The 20,710-nt window shown below is 38.4% G+C and overlaps 1 pseudogene; it reads right to left on the minus strand.

The window, feature by feature from the left end:
• Positions 8,162–8,440, minus strand: LOC108635925 (annotated as a pseudogene).

The raw sequence follows: 20,710 nt of genomic DNA on the forward strand, positions 1-20,710 counted from the left end.
TAGACAGTTAATAGAAGGGTGTTCTGATAACAGAATGGTGCTGAGCGTTGGATTCACCTGCCCTGGGGTTTGCACCTGCACTTGCATGTTAGCTACAGAGCTGAACCCTGGGGACCACATCAAGGGACCAAAAACAATTGAAGGAAAAAAGATTGACCTTTGAGATTTTTAACAATACATAAATTGTATGGATATAAGCAGAAAGAGATCCATAAAAAGGGATAGAATAAAAAAAAAAAAAGGGATAGAATAGCTCTCCAGCTCTCAGCAATGCCGGAATGAAAATTGACAGATAATCTTAATAAATATAAAGATCTATTGGAAGGGCTCAGGTAGCCCCGAAGGCACAGTAAGTGGAGAGTGACAGAGACCAAAGAGATTATTGGTAGGGACAATGAAATATAAGATGATGGGCACTCAGCATTGCAGCCTGTCTCAGTTTAATGCAAGATACAGGGGTAGTAGCTAAAATGTATGCTTGCTTTGCTATAAAGTCCAGAGTGATATCATAAAGATCATAATAGAAATGTGAGATCTGTGGTCTGATACCATGGGTAGGAATTCTGGTTCAGATCCCATCTAGCTGCTGCTCTGCATCAGACACTTAGGGTAGTGCCTATTTCTCATTTTCAAACTAAGAGAAATGCCTATTTCTCATTTTCAAATTAAGGATGGTAATGGTTTTTTCATGGGGTTGTTTTTAGTATGTAAAGAGATAGTTTACTTAAGACTTAGCTCAGTTCAATTCAGTTCAGTTCAGTCACTCAGTCGTGTCCGACTCTTTGTGACCCCATGAATCGCAGGACCCCAGGTCTCCCTGTCCATCACCAACTCCCGGAGTTCACGCAGACTCATGTCCATTGAGTCAGTGATGCCATCCAGCCATCTCATCCTTGATCGTCCCCTTCTCCTCCTGCCCCCAATCCCTCCCAGCATCAGAGTCTTTTCCAATGAGTCAACTCTTCTCATGAGGTGGCCAAAGTACTGGAGTTTCAGCTTTACCATCATTCCTTCCCAAAAAAATCCCAGGGCTGGTCTCCTTCAGAATGGACTGGTTGTATCTCCTTGCAGTCCAAGGGACTCTCAAGAGTCTTCTCCAACACCACAGTTCAAAAGCATCAATTCTTTGGTGCTCAGGCTTCTTCACAGTCCAACTCTCACATCCATACATGACCACAGGAAAAACCATAGCCTTGACTAGACGGACCTTAGTCGGCAAAGTGATGTCTCTGTTTTTGAATATGCTATCTAGGTTGGTCATCACTTTTCTTCCAAGGAGTAAGGGTCTTTTAATTTCATCGCTGAAATCACCATCTGCAGTGATTTTGGAGCCCCCCAAAATTGAAGTCTGACACTGTTCCCACTGTTTCCCCATCTATTTCCCATGAAGTGATGGGACTGGATGCCATGATCTTCATTTTCTGAATGTTGAGATTTTTTTTTTTATTGTCCAGTGGTCATATTTATTTATTTTTTTATTTTTTAAATTTTAAAATCTTTAATTCTTACATGCGTTCCCAAACATGAACCCCCTCCCACCTCCCTCCCCACAACATCCCTCTGGGTCATCCCCGTGCACCAGCTCCAAGCATGCTGTATCCTGCATCAGACATAGACTGGCGATTCAATTCTTACATGATAGTATACATGTTAGAATGTCATTCTCCCAAATCATCCCACCCTCTCCCTCCCTCTGAGTCCAAAAGTCCATTATACACATCTGTGTCTCTTTCCCTGTCTTGCATACAGGGTCATCATTGCCATCTTCCTAAATTCCATATATATGTGTTAGTATACTGTATTGATGTTTTTCTTTCTGGCTTACTTCACTCTGTATAATCGGCTCCAGTTTCGTCCATCTCATCAGAACTGATTCAAATGAATTCTTTTTTATGGCTGAGTAATACTCCATTGTGTATATGTACCACAGCTTTCTTATCCATTCATCTGCTGATGGACATCTAGGTTGTTTCCATGTCCTAGCTATTGTAAACAGTGCTGCGATGAACATTGGGGTACATGTGTCTCAATTCTGGTTTCCTCGGTGTGTATGCCCAGCAGTGGGATTGCTGGGTCATAAGGTAGTTCTATTTGCAATTTTTTAAGGAATCTCCACACTGTTCTCCATAGTGGCTGTACTAGTTTGCATTCCCACCAACAGTGTAGGAGGGTTCCCTTTTCTCCACATCCTCTCCAGCATTTATTGCTTGCAGATTTTTGGATCACAGCCATTCTGACTGGTTGAGATTTAAGCCAATTTTTTCACTCTCCTCTTTCACTTTCATTAAAAGGCTTTTTAGTTTCTCTTCACTTTCTGCCATAAGGGTGGTGTCATCTGCATATCTGAGGTTTATTGATATTCCTCCTGGCAATCTTGATTCCAGCTTGTCTTTCTTCCAGTCCAGCGTTTCTGATGATGTACTCTGCATATAAGTTAAATAAGCAGGGTGACAATATACAGCCTTGACTTATTCCTTTTCCTATTTGGAACCAGTCTGTTGTTCCATGTCCAGTTCTAACTGTTGCTTCCTGACCTGCATACAGATTTCTGAAGAGGCAGGTTAGGTGGTCTGGTATTCCCATCTCTTTCAGAATTTTCCACAGTTTACTGGGATCCACACAGTCAAAGGCTTTGGCATAGTCAATAAAGCAGGAATAGATGTTTTTCTGGAACTCTCTTGCTTTCCCCATGATCCAGAGGATGTTGGCAGTTTGATCTCTGGTTTCTCTCCCTTTTCTAAAACCAGCTTGAATCTCCAAGATATATAGAAAAATAATTTCATAATATGATGTCTCTTTCTCACACACACACAAAAATATGTATAAGGCAACTGTGACATTTAATTAGGCTTCTTTTAGGCCTCTTTTTTTCTTAAGAAAGATAATGTGAATCTGGAAATGGGAGAATTTAATTCAGACGATCATAATATCTATTACTGTGAGCAAGAATCCCTTAGAAGAAATGGAGAAGCCCTCATAGCCTACAAAAAAGTTTGGAGAGCAGTACTTGGGTGCAATCTCAAAAACTATAGAATGATCTTGGTTTGTTTCCAAGGCAAATATTTCAACATCACAGTAATCCAAATCTATGCCCTAACCATTGATGCTGAAGAAGCTAAAGTTGACCTGTGAAAACCTACAGACCTTTTATGGCTATCAACTAAAAAAGCTCTCCTTTTCATTATAGGGGATTGAAATGAAAAAGTAGGAAGTCAAGAGATAGGTAGAGAGATAAGTGATGATGGATACTAGAGAAATATAAGGCTTAAACAGAGAGTTGCTACATATACCAACATTATTATTTTTTTATTTGTGTACTGAATTTCATTCAATAAATACACCACTATTAATATACCAGTTTCCAGTCTGGGGCTATAACAACAAAGGTGCTATGAGCAAGATTTACGTGCTCTTTTGGTGAACATAAACCCTGATTTCTAATAGCTAAATATCCAGAAGCTGACTTTCATTATCACAAGGTATGCATATATTAATACATAGTAAGGGGTACTGTAAAATATTTTACAATTCAACCTTGCACCAGCAGCATAAGAAGTTTTCAACAGGTCTGTATTCTCACCAACATCTGGAAGAATCAGTGCTTTTAATTTTAGTTATTCTAGTTGCTAAAGCATGGTATCTAATAGTGTTTACAATTTGCATTTCTCTAAACTAATGATGGTGAGCAAATTTTAATTTATTCATCAACATTTTGATATTCATTTTGGGAAGAGACTATTCAAAAGCTTTTCCCTTTTTTTTCCTTTGCTTAGGTTATCTGTATTTTAAAAATGTATTTATGATTGTACCTAATTTATTCTACCTGAGTCCATTTGGCAGTTATGAATTGTGAAATATTCTTTGAAGTGAAAAGCAAAGGAGAAAAGGAAAGATTTACCCACTTGAATGTAGAATTCCAAAGAATAGAAATGAGAGATAAGAAAGCCTTTCTCGGTGATCAGTACAAATAAATAAATAAATAAATAAATAAATAAATAAAGGAAAACAGTATAATGGGAAAGACTAGAGATCTCTTCAAGAAAATTAGAGATACAAGGGAATATTTCATGCAAAGATGGGCACAATAAAGGATAGAAATGATATGGACCTAATAGAAGCAAAAGATACTAAGACTACACAGAAGAACTATACCAAAAAGATATTCACAACCCAGATAATCACGATGGTATGATCACTGACCTAGAGCCAGACATCCTGGAATGTGAGGTCAAGTGGGCCTTAGGAAACATCACTACAAACAAAGCTAGTGAAGGTGATGAAATTGCAGCTGAGTTATTTCAAATCTTGAAAGATGATGCTGTGAAGGTGCTGAACTCAATATGCCAGCAAATATGGAAAACTCAGCAGTGGTCACAGGATTGAAAAGATCAGTTCTCATTCCAATCACGAAGAAAGGCATTGCCAAAGAATGCTCAAACTACCACACCATTGCACTCATCTCACATGCTAATGAAGTAGTCCTCAAAATTCTCCAAGCCAGGCTTCAACAGTGTCTGAGATGTGAAATTCCAGATGTTCAAGTGGATTTAGAAAAGGCAGAGGAACCAGAGGATCAAGTTGCCAACATCGGTTGGATCATGAAAAAAGCGAGTTCCAGAAAACATCCATTTCTGTTTTATTAACTATGCCAAAGCCTTTGACAGTGTGGACTATGGCAAACTGTGGAAAATTCTGAAAGAGATGCGAATGTCAGACCACCTGACCTGCCTCTTGAAAAATCTGTATGCCGGTCAGGAAGCAACAGATAGAACTGGACATGGAACAGACTGGTTCCAAATAGGGGAAGAAGTATATCAAGGCTGTATATTGTCACCCTGCTATTTAATTTATATGTAGAGGACATAATGAGAAATGCTGGCCTGGAAGAAGCACAAGCTGGAATAAAGATTTGCAAGGAGAAATAACAATAACCTGAGATATGCAGATGACAACAGCCTTTTGACAGAAAATGAAGAATAACTAAAGAGCCTCTTGATCAAAGTAAAGGAGGAGAGGGAAAAGGTGGCTTAAAGTTCATTATTCAGAAAACTAAGATCATGGCATAGTGTCCCATCACTTCTCCCATCACTTCATGGCAAATAGATGGGGAAACAGTGACAGACTTTTTTCTTTTTGGACACTAAAATCACTGCAGATGGTGACTGCAGACATGGAATTTAAAGACGCTTACTCTTCGGAAGGAAAGTTATGACCAAGCTAGACAGCATATTAAAAAGCAGTGAAATTACCTTGTCAACAAAGGTCCATCTAGTCAAAGCTTTGGTTTTTCCAGTAGTCATGTATGGATGTGAGATTTGGAGTATAAAGAAAGCTGGGCGCATAAGAATTGATTTTTTTTTTTTTTTTACTTAGATGTATTTATTCTCTTTTTTTTTTTAAATATTTTTACTTTACAATACTGTATTGGTTTTGCCATACACTGACATGAATCCACCACAGGTGTACATGAGTTCCTAACCCTGAACCCCCCTCCCACCACCCTCCCCATATCATCTCTCTGGGTCATCCCAATGCACCAGCCCCAAGCATCCTGTATCCTGTATTGAACCTAGACTAGCGATTCATTTCTTACATGATAGTATACATTTCAATGCCATTCTCCCAAATCATCCCACCCTCTCCCTCTCCCACAGGGTCCAAAAGTCTGTTCTTTACATCTGTGTCTCTTTTGCTGTCTCGCATACAGGATCATCATTACCATCTTTCTAAATTCCATATATATGTGTTAGTATACTGTATTGGTGTTTTTCTTTCTGACTTACTTCACTCTGTATAATCAGCTCCAGTTTCGAGATTCCTTAAAAAACTGCAAACACAAATGCCTTATGACCCAGCAATCCCACTGCTTGACATACACACTGAGAAAACCAGAATTGAAAGAGACACGTGTACCCCAATGTTCATCGCAGCACTGTTTATAATAGCCAGGACGTGGAAGCAACCTAGATGTCCATCAGTGGACGAATGGATAACAAACTTGTGGTACATATACACAATGGAGTATTACTCAGCCATTAAAAAGAATACATTTGAATCAGTTCTAATGAGGTGGATGAAACTGGAGAATTTATGCTTTTGAACTGTGATATTGGAAAAGACTCTTAGGAGTTCCTTGGACTGCAAGGAGAACTAACCAGCCAATTCTAAAGGAAATCAAGTCCTAAATATTCATTGGAAGGACCGATGCTGAAGCTGAAACTCTAATACTCTGGCCACCTGATGTGAAGAACTGACTTATTTCAAAAGACCCTGATGCTGGGAAGGATTGACAGCAGGAGGAGAAGGGGATGACAGAGGATGAGATGGTTGGATGGCATCACTGATTCAATGGGCATGAGTTAGGGTAAACTCCAGGAGTTGTTGAGGAACAGGGAAGCCTGGTGTGCTGCTGTCTATGGGGTTGCAAAAAGTCTGATATGACTGAGTGGCTGAACTGAACTTATGACTTGATTTTTTTCTTAATGCTATTTTATTGAACAAAATAAGAAATGTATTCTAGCACAATTTAAAAAGTGTATCCTCTTTCAAAAATCATAGTCTTTCTCAATTTCATGAGGAAATTTTCCTATGCTTTATTTTAGATGCTTAGTCATTTGAGGTTTGTAATTTCTCTCAAATTTTTAAATACTTTCAGTTTAGATTCATTGTTTTTCTTCTATATCGATTTCCAAATGCCCTTAGGTCATTTGTTGAAGAGGGTAATCCTTTCCCTACAGATAAATAATGAAGATTTTGTCTTAAATCAAATAAACAATTGTGAGTCCATTTCAATATTCTTAATTCTCTTTAATTGGTCTCTGTCATATTTTTGTACCAATATTCCACTACCTTATTACTTACACTTTTTTACAGTAAGTGTTGATATGACAGACTGTCTGTATGATTTGTTCTTTGATATTTCTTGCCATACTATAGGGGCTTCCCAGGTGGTGCTAGTCCTAAAGAACATCCTTGCCAATGAGGAGACACAAATATGTAGGTTCAATCCCAGAGTCAGGAAGATCCCCTGGAGAAGAAAACTGGCAATCCACTCCAGTATTTTTGCCTGGAGAATCTCACAGACAGAGGAGCCTGGTGAACTACAGTCCATGGCGTCACAATTAGTCAGACATGACTAAGCATGATCCTACTATGAAAATGAAAGTGAAAGTCACTCAGTCGTGTCCGACTCTTTGTGATCCCATGGACTATACAGTTCATGGAATTCTCTAGGCCAGAATACTGGAGTGGGTAGCCTTTCATTCTCCAGGGGATCTTCACAAGCCAGGGATAGAACCCAGATCTCCCACATTTCAGGTGGATTATTTACAAGCTGAGCCACATGGGAAGCCCAAGAATCCTGGAGTGGGTAGTCTATCCCTTCTCCAGCAGATCTTCCCTGCCCAGGAATCCAACCGAGGGCTCCTGCATTGCAGGAGGATTCTTTACCAACTGAGATATCAGGGAAGCCCATACCCTATAAATCATATGAATTTTATATGTTTTTAAGAATGAGCTCATCATTGTACACACACACACACACACACACACACACACTTCCTGGGATTGTCTAGAAATCACATTGGTTTGAGGCGATTTTGAATATTCATAATAAGCATGAATATTTCTTTTCACACTTTTCATCATGAAAAGAGGAACTTTTCATCTTATGGAAGTAATATTTTTCTCAATTGCTTTAATTTCTTTAAATACAACCTCTATGTAGACATATTATAAGTTATAAAATACATTTATTCCTAATTAGTTTTATTTTTTTACATTACAAGTGATATTTTAAGATTCATTATTATTTTTTATGGAGTATAGTTACAGGCAATATTATGTTAGTTTCAGGTGTACTACATAGTGATTTGATATTTGCATGCATGATGCAGTAATCCTCATGATAAGTCTAGAAATCATCTGTTCCTATACAAAGTAATTATACTATTGATCATATTATTTATGCTGTATATTTAATCCCTGTGGTTTATTTTATAAAAACAGGCCCTCAGCATTTATTGTTATCTGGTAATAGTATAAGGATGAGCAAATCATCAATATGAATACATGTTTTAGAACTAACTGACAAAGTCTCTAACAAAGGACACCTAAAAAATGAACTGTTTTTTCAAATGTTTTCTTTCATCATTGATCATTTCTAGTTGGATACACTTTGGAGCAGTATAATGTTATCTCCACTTAGCATTATCTGACCTATTTATTTTCTTGATTTTGTTTTAGATTGGCTCTCTTTTGCATCATCTAATACGAGGTTCATACACTCATCAAAACAAATGATACAGCCCTCTAGCCACATATTCACTTGCTCATAAAGCCACACCTGAATCTGAGATCTATTTTCCAAGTATCTGAAGATGAGCTTGATGGGCTGCACCATCACTATTTGTATGCTCAGGCCCTGACCCAAGTACTTCATGGTGGAAGTTCACAAAGACCTGTGGCTTATTTATTTCATAATTGGAGATTTGAACCTCTTAATAACCTTTACCTATCTTGCCCAGACCACACCTTCAACACTTCTATCAACCATCCATTTATTCTCTGAATCTATGAGTCTATTTTCATTGTCTTATTTTTTGTTATAAACAATACCATGTGGTATTTGTCTTTTCCTATCTATTTCACCTATCATAATTCCCTCTAGATTGATCAATGTTTTCAGAAATGGCAGTATTTAATATTTTGTAGTTTAGTAACATTCCATTGTAAATATATATCACATCTTTTTAATAGCCTTCCAAGCTTGTCCCTATTAATTTACACCAATATTTCAACCACCTAAAATACTTGCCAATTCTTTAGACACATCCATGACTTTGTAATGCTTTTCCATTTATTTGGGGGAGTTGGACTGTGAAGAAGGCTGAGCCCTGAAGAATTGATGCTTTTGAATTGTGGTGTTGGAGAAGACTCTTGAGAGTCCCTTGGACTGCAAGGAGATCCAACCAGTCCATTCTGAAGGAGATGAACCCTGGGATGTCTTTCGAAGGAATGATGCTGAAGCTGAAGCTCCAGTACTTTGGCCACCTCATATGAAGAGTTGACTCATTGGAGAAGACTTTGATGCTGGGAGGGATTGGGGGCAGTAGGAGAAGGGGACGACTGAGGATGAGATGGCTGGATGGCATCACGGACTCAATGGACGTGAGTCTGAGTGAACTCCGGAGTTGGTGATGGACAGGGAGGCCTGGTGTGCTGCGATTCATGGGGTCGCAAAGAGTCAGACACGACTAAGTGACTGAACTGAACTGAACTGAACTGTTCCATCTTCACCTGTCAATCCCTTCAATTCCCATAGAACTCAGCTTTCTTCTATAACAGCACTTAACACTTAGTTACCCAGTCATCTATTTATTTATGTATCTAATCTTTTACTAGGTTGTGAGTGTTTTAAGGTCAGAGGTCATGCTTCATTCATCTATTTATCTTCAACTGTCCTTTGGGCTGTCTCATAGTAGCCACTTGGTCTGTGTTTGTTGACTAAATGAAGACCCAAGTTTTTCTTAACAAATTTATCAATGGGAAAGTCAGAAGGAAAGGACCTGGAAAGACTGGTGAAATAAAACTTGAAACATGGGTCACTGAACTAGAATGTGTAAAAAACGTTGTCATTTTAGTGAGATAAGTATGAAGTCCTGTGTTTTATTTACAAAATTCACTCCACAAGTGCCAGTTTGAAAAGGTGGTATATTCATTCATGAAAAAATGACCAAAGGATGAAATTTTCATTTGTGCTAATAATAAGCCAGAATATTTACAATTAGATTATTTTACACACTTACCCACCTACCCAGTTATTAGCTAACATAAGCACCAGAGCCCCCTTGATGAATCACAAACTTAGGCGTCGTGGCAAAGGGGCTTGTGTCATAGCTCATAGCTATGATGCTATGAGCCATGCCATGAAGGGTCACCCAACACTTCATGAGTCACAGTGAAAAGTCCTGACAAAACTTGGCCCACTGGAGGAAAATGGCAAACCGCTCCAGTTTTCTTGCATGGAGAACCTCATGAACAGTAAGAAAAGGAAAAAAAAAAAAAAGATGTGATCCCAGAAGATGAATTTCCCAGGTTGAAAGGTGTCCAATATGCTACCAGAGAAGTGAAAGTGAAAGTCACTCAGTCATGTCCATCTCTTTGTGACCCCACGGACTGTACAGTCTGTGGGATTCTCCAGGCCAGAACTGGAGTGGGTAGTCGTTTCCTTCTCCAGAAGATCTTCCTAACCCAGGGGTCAAACCCAGGTCTCCCACATTACAGGTGGATTCTTCATCAGCTGAGTCACCAGGGAAGCCCAAGAATACTGGAGTGGATAGCCTATCCCTTCTCCAGCAGATCTTTCTTACCTAAGAATCGAACCAGGGTCTCCTGCATTGCAGGTGGATTCTTTACTAGTTAGGTTACCAGAGAAGGCCATAAAGGTAAGAGTGGAGGTCAATTACGAATAGAATGAAGTGGCTGGGCCAAAGTGGGAATGATGTGTCTGGTGAGTCTGGTGGTAAGAAGTCCAATGCTGTAACATTGAATATTGCATAAGAATCTGGAATGTTTTGTCCAGAAATTGAGGTAAATAGGGCATGGTCAAGCAGGAGATGGCAAGATCAAACATCGACATCTTAGGAATCAGTGAACTAAAATGAACAGATGAATTTAATGTAAAATAAGTGAATTTAATTCCAATGACCATTATATCTACCACTGTGGGTGAGAATCCTGTGGAAGAGATGGTGTAGCCCACATAGTCAACAAAAGAGTCTGAAATGCATTAGCCATGGACAATCTCAAAAACAGCAGAATGATCTCAGTTCATTTCCAGGGCAAACCATTCAACATCACAGTAATCAACTCTATGCCCCAACCACTGGTGTTGAACCAGCTGAAGTTGACAATCTATGAAGACCTACAACACCTTCTAGGACACACATACACACACACACACACACACACACACACACACACAAATGTCCTTTGTCTCAATAGCAGACTGGAATGCAAAAGTAGGAAGTCAATAAGTACCCAGAATAACAGGCACGTTTGGGCTTGGAGTGAAAAATGAAGCCGGGTAAACATTACCAAAGTTTTGTCAAGAGAATACACTGGTCATAGAAAACATCCTTTTACAACAAACCAAGAGATGACTCTGCACATTGACATCACCAGATGGCCAATGCCAGAATTAGATTGATTATGTTCTTTGAATCCAAAGATGGAAACGTCCTATACAGTCACTAAAAATAAGACATGGAATTAACTGTGACACAGATTATGAGCTCATTATCAAACAATTCAGACTTTAGTTGAAGACAACAAGGAAAACCACTAGGACATTCCAGTATGACATAAATCAAATCCCATATGATTATACAGTAGAAGTGACAAATAATTTAAAGGCTTAGATCTGGTAGACAGAGTGTCTGAAGTACTATGGAGAGAGGAGCATAATGCTGTACAGGCAGCAGTGACCAAAATAATCCACAATAAAAAGAAATGCAAAACTGTAAAGTCGTTGTCTGAGGAGGCTTTACAAATAGTTGAGGAAAGAAGAGAAGTGAAAGGCAAGGGGGAAAGGGAAAGATAAAACCAAATGGATGCAGAGTTCCAGAGAAACAGCAAGGAGATAAGAAGGCCTCTTAAATGAATAATGCAAAGATATTGAGGAAAAGAATAGAATGGGTAAGACTAGAGATCTCTTTAAAAATTGGAGATATCAAGGGAACATTTCATGCAAGGATGGGCACAATAAAGGACAGAAACCATAAGGAACTACCATAAGCAGAAGAGATTAGGAACAGATTGCAAGAATACACATAAGAACTATACAATAAAGGTCTTAATGACCTGGATAACCATGATGGCTCACCTAGAGCCAGACATCCTGGAGTGTGAAGTCAATTCGTCCATAGGAAGCATTACTATCATCAAAGCTAGTGGAGGTGATAGAATTCCAATTGAGCAATTTCCAATCCTAAATGATGATGCTGTTAAAGTGCTGCACTCAATTCAGTACAGTTGCTCAGTCTGACTCTTTGCGACCCATAAACTGCAGCATGCCGGGCCTCCCTGTCCATCACTAACTCTCAGAGTTTACCCGAACTTATGTCCATTGAGTCAGTGATGCCATCCAGTCATCTCATCTTCTGTCGTATCCTTCTCCTCCTGCCCTCAATATTTCCCAGCATCAGGGTCTTTTCAAATGAGTCAGCTCTTTGCAACAGGTGGCCAAAGTATTGGAGTTTCAGCTTCAACATCAGTCCTTCGAAAGAACACCAAGGACTGATTGCCTTTAGGATGGACTGGTTGGGTCTCCTTGCTGACCAAGGGACTCTCAAGAGTCTTATCCAACACCATAGTTCAAAAGCATCAATTCTTTGGTGTTCAGCTTTCTTTATAGTCCAGCTTTCTTTATAGTCCAGCTCTCACATCCATACATGACTACTGGAAAAACCATAGCCTTGACTAGATGGACCTTTTTTGATAAGGTAATGTCTCTGCCTTTTAATATGCTGTCTTGGTTGGTCATAAATTTCCTTCCAAGAAGTAAGTGTCTTTTAATTTCATGGCTGCAATCACCATCTGCAGTGATTTTGAAGCTCCCCAAAATAGTTTGACACTATTTCCACCGTTTCCCCATCTATTTGCCATGAAGTGATGGGACTGGATTCCATGATCTTAGTTTTCTGAATGTTGAGCTTTAAGCCAACTTTTTCACTCTCCTCTTTCACTTTCATCAAGAGGCTCTTTAGTTCTTCTTCATTTTCTGTCATAAGGGTGGTGTCATTTGCATATCTGAGATTATTGATATTTCTCCCAGCAATCTTGATTCCAGCTTGTGCTTCATCCAGCCCAGCATTTCTCATGATATACTCTGTGTATAAGTTAAATTAGCAGGGTGACAATATACAGCCTTGACGTATTCCTTTTCCTATTTGGAACCAGTATGTTATTCCATGTCCAGTTCTAACTGTTGCTTCCTGACATGCATATAGGTTTCTGAAGAGGCAGGTGAGGTGGTCTGGTATTCCCATTGCTCTCAGAATTTTCCACAGTTTATTGTGATCCACAGAGTCAAAAGCTTTGGTGTAGTCAATACAGCAGAAATAGATGTTTTTCTGGAACTCTCCTGATTTTTTGATGATCCAGCGGATATTGGCAATTTGATCTCTGGTTCGTCTGCCTTTTCTAAATCCAGCTTGAACATCTGGAAGTTCATGGTTCATGTATTGTTGGAGACTGGCTTGGAGAATTTTGAGCATTACTTTACTAGTGTGTAAGATGAGTGCAATTGTGCAGTAGTTTGAGCATTCTTTGTTATTGCCTTTTTTGGGGATTGGAATGAAAACTGCCTATTTCCAGTCCTGTGGCCAGTGCCGAGTTTTTCAAATTTGCTGGCATATTGAGTGCAGCACAGCATTATTTTAGTATTTAAAATAGCTCAACTGGAATTCCACCACCTCCACTATCTTTGTTTATCGAGATGCTTCCCAAGGCCCAGTTGACCTCACAGTGCAGGATGTCTGACTGTATTGATTATCTGGATTGTGAAGATATTTTTAGTACAGTTCTTCTGTGTATTCTTGACACCTCTTCTTAATGTCTTCTGCTTCCATTAGGTCTATACCATTTCTGTCCTTTATCGAGCCCGTCTTTGCATGAAATGTTCACTTGGTTTCTCTAATTTTTGGAAGAGATCTCTAGTCTTTCCCATTCTATTATTTCCCTCTATTTCTTTGCATTGATCACTGAGAATGGCTTTTCTATCTCTCCTTGTTATTCTTTGGAACTCTGTATTCAAATGTGTATATCTTTCCTTTTCTCCTTTGCTTTTCACTTCTCTTCTTTTCATAGTTATTTGTAAGGCCTCCTCAACAGCTTTTTTTTTTTTTTTTTTTTTTTTGCATTTCTTTTTCTTCGGGATGGTCTTGATCCCTGTCTCCTGTACAATAGCACAGGCCTCTGGCTATAGTTCATCAGGCACTCTGTCTATCAAATCTAGTGCTTTAAATCTATTTCTCACTTCTACTCTATAATCATAAGGAATTTAAGTCATACCTGACTTAATGGTTTAGTGGTTTTCCCCACTTTCTTTAATTTAAGTCTGAATTTCGTGATAAGGAGTTCATGATCTGAGCCACAGTCAGCTCCTGGTCTTGATTTTTTCTGACTGTATAAAGCTTCTTCATCTTTGACTGCAAAGAGTACAATCAATCTGATTTCAGTATTGACCATCTGGTGATGTCCATGTGTAGAGTCTTCTCTTATGTTATTGAAAGAGGGTGTTAGCTATGACCAGTGTGTTCTCATGGCAGAACTCTATTAGCTTTTGCCCTGCTTCATTCTGTACTCCAATGCCAAATTTGCCTGTTACCGCGGTGTTTCTTGACTTCCTACTTCTGCATTCCAGTCCCCTATAATGAAAAGGACATATTTTGGGGGTGTTAGTCCTAAAAGGACTTGTAGGTCTTCATAAAACCATTCAACTTCAGCTTCTTCAGTGTTACTGGTTGGGGCATAGACTTGGATAACTGTGATATTGAATGATTTGTCTTGGAAACAAACAGAGATCATTCTGTTATTTTTGAGACTGCATCCAAGTACTGCATTTCAGACTCTTGTTGACCATGATGACTACATTTCTTCTATGGGTTCTCTGCCCACAGTAGTAGATATAATGGTCATGTGAGGTAAATTCACCTGTTCCAGTCCATTTTAGTTCGCTGACTCCTAGAATGTCGACGTTCACCCTTGCCATCTCCTGCTCGACCATTTCCAATTTGCCTTGATCCATGGCCCTGACATTCAGGTTCCTGTGCAATATTGCTCTTTACAGCATGGGACCTTGCTTCCATCACCCATTACATCCACAACTGTGTATTGTTTTTGCTTTGGCTCCATCCCTTCATTCTTTCTGGAGTTATTTCTCCACTGATCTCCAGTAGCATATTGAATACCTACCAATCTGGGGAGTTCATCTTTCAATGTCCTATATTTTTGCCTTTTCATATTGCTCATGGGATTCTCAAGGCAGGAATGCTAAAGTCGTTTGCCATTCCCTTCACCAGTGGACCACATTCTGTCAGACCTCTCCACCATGACCTGTCCATCTTGGGTGGCCCCACGTGGCATGGCTTGGTTTCATTGAGTTAGACAAGGCCGTGGTCCATGTGATCAGATTGGCTAGTTGTCTGTGATTGTGGTTTCACTCTGTCTGCCCTCTGATGCCCTGTCTCAGTGCCTACCATCTTACTTGGCTTTCTCTTACCTTAGACTTGAGGTATATCTTCACGGCTGCTCCAGAAAAGTGCTTTCACTGCTCCTTATCTTCGATGTTGGGTAGCTCCTCTCCACCGCTCCTGCACCAGGCAGCCTGCTACAGTCAATACATGTGAGCAAATTTGAAAACCTCAGTGGTGTCCACAGGACTGAGAAAGCTAGCTTTCATCTCATTCCTCAAGAAGGGCAATGGCAAAACATTTCACATACTAGGAAGGTAATGCTCAAAATTCTTCAAGCTAGGCTTCAGCTTCACATGAACTGAGAATTTCCAGATGTTCAAGCAGAATAATCAGATATCAAATTGCCAACATTTGCTGTATCTTGAAAAAAGCAAGGGATTTCCATGAAACCATCTACTTGATTTTGTTGACTATGCTAAATCCTTTGACTGTGTGAATCACAAAAAACTGTGGAAAATTCTTAAAGAGATGGAAATGCCAAACCACGTTACGTGCCAAACCATGTTGCCAAACCATGTTACCTTCTTGACCTATATGCAAGTCAAGAAGCAACAGTTAGAACTGGATATGGAACAACTGACTAGTTTAAATTTGGGAAACGAGTAGGACAAGGCTGTATATTGTTACCCTGTTTATCTAATTTATATGCAGAGTGCATCATGTGAAATGCTTGGCTGGATAGATCACAAGCTGGAATTGAGATTGCTGGGAGAAACATCAACAGACTCAAGGTATCCAGATGATACCACTCTAATGGCAGAAAGTGAAGATAAACTAAAATGTCCATTGATGAGGGTGAAAGAAGAGAGTAAAAAAGCATGCTTGAAACTCAACATTCAAAAGCTAAGAGATTGGCATTTGGTCCCATCACTTCATGGCAAGTATCATTTGAAATGAGCACAACTGCCTATGCCACCAAAAGGGACTTACTTCTGATCTAGGACAGACACAGACTGAAACTGAGAGAATGGGAAAAAAAAAAAAAAGAAAAAAAACATTCCATATAAATCAAAACAAAAAGAAATTTGGTGTAGCAATAGTTGTATAACATCAGAGATTTAAAGAAAAAATAAAAAAAGATTGTAACAAGAGACAAGGAAAGAGATCAATCCAGGAAGAAAGCATACCAATTGTGTACATATGCATTTAACACAGCAGCACCTAAACACATAAAACCAGCATTATGAAACAGTAAGGGGTGAACTGACAGTAACACAATAATAGATGATAAGGAACAAACACCCCACTTATATGAATAGACAGATCATCCAGACAGAAATCAATAAGGAAAAACTATCCTGAGATGACACATCAGCCCAGAGAGGCCTAATGGATACATATACAAAATGATATCACATCCAAAAATAATAGAATTTGCATTCCTTTCAAGTGTACACGAAACATTTTTCAGGACTGATAATATGCTAGGCAACAAAGGAAGTGTCAGTAAATTCAAAAGGACTGAAATCACATTGAGCATCTTTTTTGACTACGATTGTATGATCACTAGAAATGAACTAACAGAAAAGAAAAAATAATACTGCAAAAAATACACAGGAAGTAGAGTCTAAATAACATATTACTAACAGTCAATGGGTAACTGAAGAGATTAGAGAAAATCAACAAATACCTGAAGACAAATGAAATACAATAATTGAAAATTGATGGGAGACAGTAAAATCAGTTCTAAAGGGGGTGCTTACAACAATGCAAGCCTACCTCAGGAAAGAAGATGAATTTTAAATAAACCATCTAATTTTGTGCCTATGGAACTAGAAAAAGAAGTACAGACAAAACCTCCTATTAGTGGAAGAAAAAAATAAAAATCAGAGTAGGCATAAATAAAGTAGAGACTGAAAAATAATAGACAAGGTCAATACAAATAAGGCCTGGTTATTTGAAAAGATAAAACTTTAGGCAGGTTCATCAAGAAAAAAATGAGAGTGGTCCCAAGTAAATAAAATTAAAAATGAAATCTTATAATAAAAACAAAAATGCAAAAGATCATAAAGTGTTACTACAAATATGTACCAATAAAATGGACAACCTAGAAAAACTGACAAATCCCTAAAAATGTACAGTCTCTCAGGACCAAAGGAAGAAGAAATAGAAAATATTAATAGACTGATTACCAGTAATGAAATTAAATCATAAATCAAAAAAACATTCCGAACAGACAGAAGTGTAGGAGAGATGGCTTTACAAGTTAGTTCTACCAAATATTTAAAGAGGAGTTAACATCTACACTTCTCAAGTTATTTTAAAATTTGAAGAAAAAAAAAAAACACTTATGAACTCATTTTATGAGGCCAATGTTACCATGATATTAAGCTAGATAAAGACATCACACACACACCCACACACACATACACACACATTGTAAATATAACTCCCAGAAGAAAATCAGACTCTTCAGCAGAAACTTTGCAGGCCAGAAAGAACGTCATGATATTCAAAGTGAAAAAGGGGGGGCAGGGGAGAAATACCCTACACAGTAAGGCTATCATTCAAATTTGAAAAAAAGATTAAGTTTTACAGACAATCAAAATCTTAAAAACTTCAGCATCACCAAACTGGCTTTATAAGAAATGCTAATGGAACTCCTGAAAGAGCTACAACTAGGGAAAAAAGAGACTTTTTGTGTGCATCTACATATATAAATATGTTCCCTGCTGGCTTAGCTGGTAAAGAATCTCCCTGTAATCCTAGAGACCCAGGTTCGATCCCTTAGTAAGGATGATCCCCTGGAATGGCAATCCATTCCAGTATTCTTTTTTTTTTTTTATTAATTTATCTTTTTAAATTGAAAGATAACTGCTTTACAGTTTTCTGTCAAACCTCACACTCCAGTATTCTTGCCTGGAGAATTCCATGGACAGAGGAACCTGACAGGCTACAGTCTATGGGCTCTCAAAAAGTTTTACATAACTGAGAACTAACACTTTCTTCCTACGTATATATACATACATATACATATATATGTATATATATATATATATATATACATCAGTGGTGTATGAAGATGCACAAATTCTCAATAAAATATTAAGAAATTGAACTCAACAATACATTAAATGTATTAACAATACATTAAGATGCAAGAATGGTTCATTATCCACAAATCAATAAATATGATCTATCATATTAGCAAACTGAAGAGTAAAAATTACCTGATGAGATCACCTCAACAGATGCAGAAAAATCTAGCAGCAAAATTCAACACTCATTGATGATAGAAACTCTCCACAGACTGACTACAGAGTAAACACACCTCAATATAACAAAAGCCGTGTATAACCAACATACATCCAAAATTATTCTCAGTGTTGAAAAGCAGAAAGAATTTGCTCTTAAGATCAGGTGCAAAACAAGGTACCCACTCTCACCACTTTTAGTCAACACAGTATTGTTTTCTGTTCCTGTAGTTTTGATGTTGCTGTGTTCTCTTCTTTTGCTCTCTTCTCTTGCAATTTGGTAATTATTTTTAGTGTTATTGTTTGCATTTTCTTTCTCTATTTCTGTGGGTATATCTATTACAGATTTTGGTATGCGGATACTATGAGAGTTATACCTATCAACATATACATGTATAATTATTTTAAATTAACAATCTCTTAAGTTTAAACACATTATAACCACCATACATTTTTACTTCCCTTCCAATGATTCATACTTTTGAAGTCATATTTTACATCTTTCTTCTTTGTGCATCCCTTAACTGTTTACTGTAGATGTAGATGATTTTCCTACTTTCGTCTTTAACATTTCTACTAGCTCCATAAATGATTGATCTACATTTGCTATATGGCTTTATCAGTGAAAATCTGTCTTTCTTTCTTTTTTCCCTAGTTGTAGCCCTTTCAGTAGTTCCATTAACATTTCTTGTCAAGCCAGTTTAGTGGTGCTGAACTTTTTGAAGATTTTGATTGTCTGTAAAGCTTTATCTTTCTTTCAAATCTGAATGATGGACTTACTAGGCAGGATGCTCCCCACCCCGACCCCCGTTTTCACTTTGAATATCATGACATTGCGACTGGCCTGCAAAGTTTCTGCCAAAGAGTCCGATTTTCTACTGGGGGTTCTATTTTATATAAGGATTTTTTTTTTCTCTAGTTTTGCAGAATTGAACATTCTCTATCTTTGTGGCCATTTTAATTGTAATATGTCTTAATATAGAATTCTTTTGGTCTATCTTGTGTGGTTCCCTCTGATTCCTGGACTTGGATTTTCATTTCCTTCCTCATGTTAGGGAAGGTTTATCATTTCCTCCAATAAGTTATCTGCTCCTTTCTCTCTCTCTCGTCTCTTTCTAGGACCCTTATAATTGGCATATCAATATACCTGATATTGTCCCAGACATTTCTTAAATGATCCCCATTTTTAAAATTGTTTTCTTTTCTGTTCTGCTTGATGATCTCCACTATTTTGTCTTCCAGATCCATTCCTCTATATCATCTAATCTATTGCTGATTTCTTCTAGTGTATTTTTATTTGTTATAATATTTCTTAGCTCCATTTGATTCTTCTTTGTATCTTATGATTCTTTGTTGAATTTCTCACTGTACTTATCCATTCTTCTCTCAATCATGTTTACCAACTTTCTAATCATTAGTTTGACCTCTTTACCAGCTGGATTGTTAATTATTCAGTTCATTTTCTAATTTAGCTTCTTGGTCCTTTGTTTAGAACATAGTTCTCTGTCTGTTCATCTTACTCAATTCTCTGTTGATTTCTACATGTTAGGTAGGTTAGCTATGCTTCCAGATATTGGAGAAACATACTTACCTTGGTAAATCCTATGGGGCCAAGCAGCATACTCCCCTCTAATCACCAAGGTGACTCCTCTGTGGTAGTCTGTGCCTTTCTGTTGTGACTACTATGGACATACTGATGGGGAGGGATGGTTACTTCTTAACTGACTATGAGGCTGTGACTTTTGCCGTGGTTGGGGGCCTGCTGGAGAGCAAGGTAGATTTAATACACAATTGGTTGCATAGCATGGAAGAATGTAGCTCTAGTGCAAACAGGCTTGTGGGTGGGATTGGATCCTTGGCACTGATAGGCTAGAGGGAGGATTCCAGCATAGAACTTGCCGTCACTGGTGTTAATTTCATAAGATAAGCTCTGAAAATTCACTGCCTGCCTCTTCCTGAGGGTATCCCATATGCCTCTTGTTTCTCCAGGAGGCTCACCAAGATCACCAGTTGGGTCCCACCTAAGCTTCTCTTGAATTACTGCCAATGTATGAGACTTAGAACATGAGACTTGCAAGTGTTGCTTAAGAGTAGAGACTCTGTTTCCTTCAACTTCCCAGCTCTCTGGAACAAAAGCCCTGTTCATTTTCAAAGCCAAACATTTTGGGGGCTCTTCTTTCCAGTGTGAGACCGCTGGGCTGGGAACCCAGTGTGGAGTTCTGTTCCCTTGCTCCTTGGGGGTGAACATCTATAATTGTG

Source organism: Capra hircus, chromosome 4 (genome assembly GCF_001704415.2).
Source record: "Capra hircus breed San Clemente chromosome 4, ASM170441v1, whole genome shotgun sequence".
Classification (NCBI taxonomy): Eukaryota; Metazoa; Chordata; class Mammalia; order Artiodactyla; family Bovidae; genus Capra; species Capra hircus.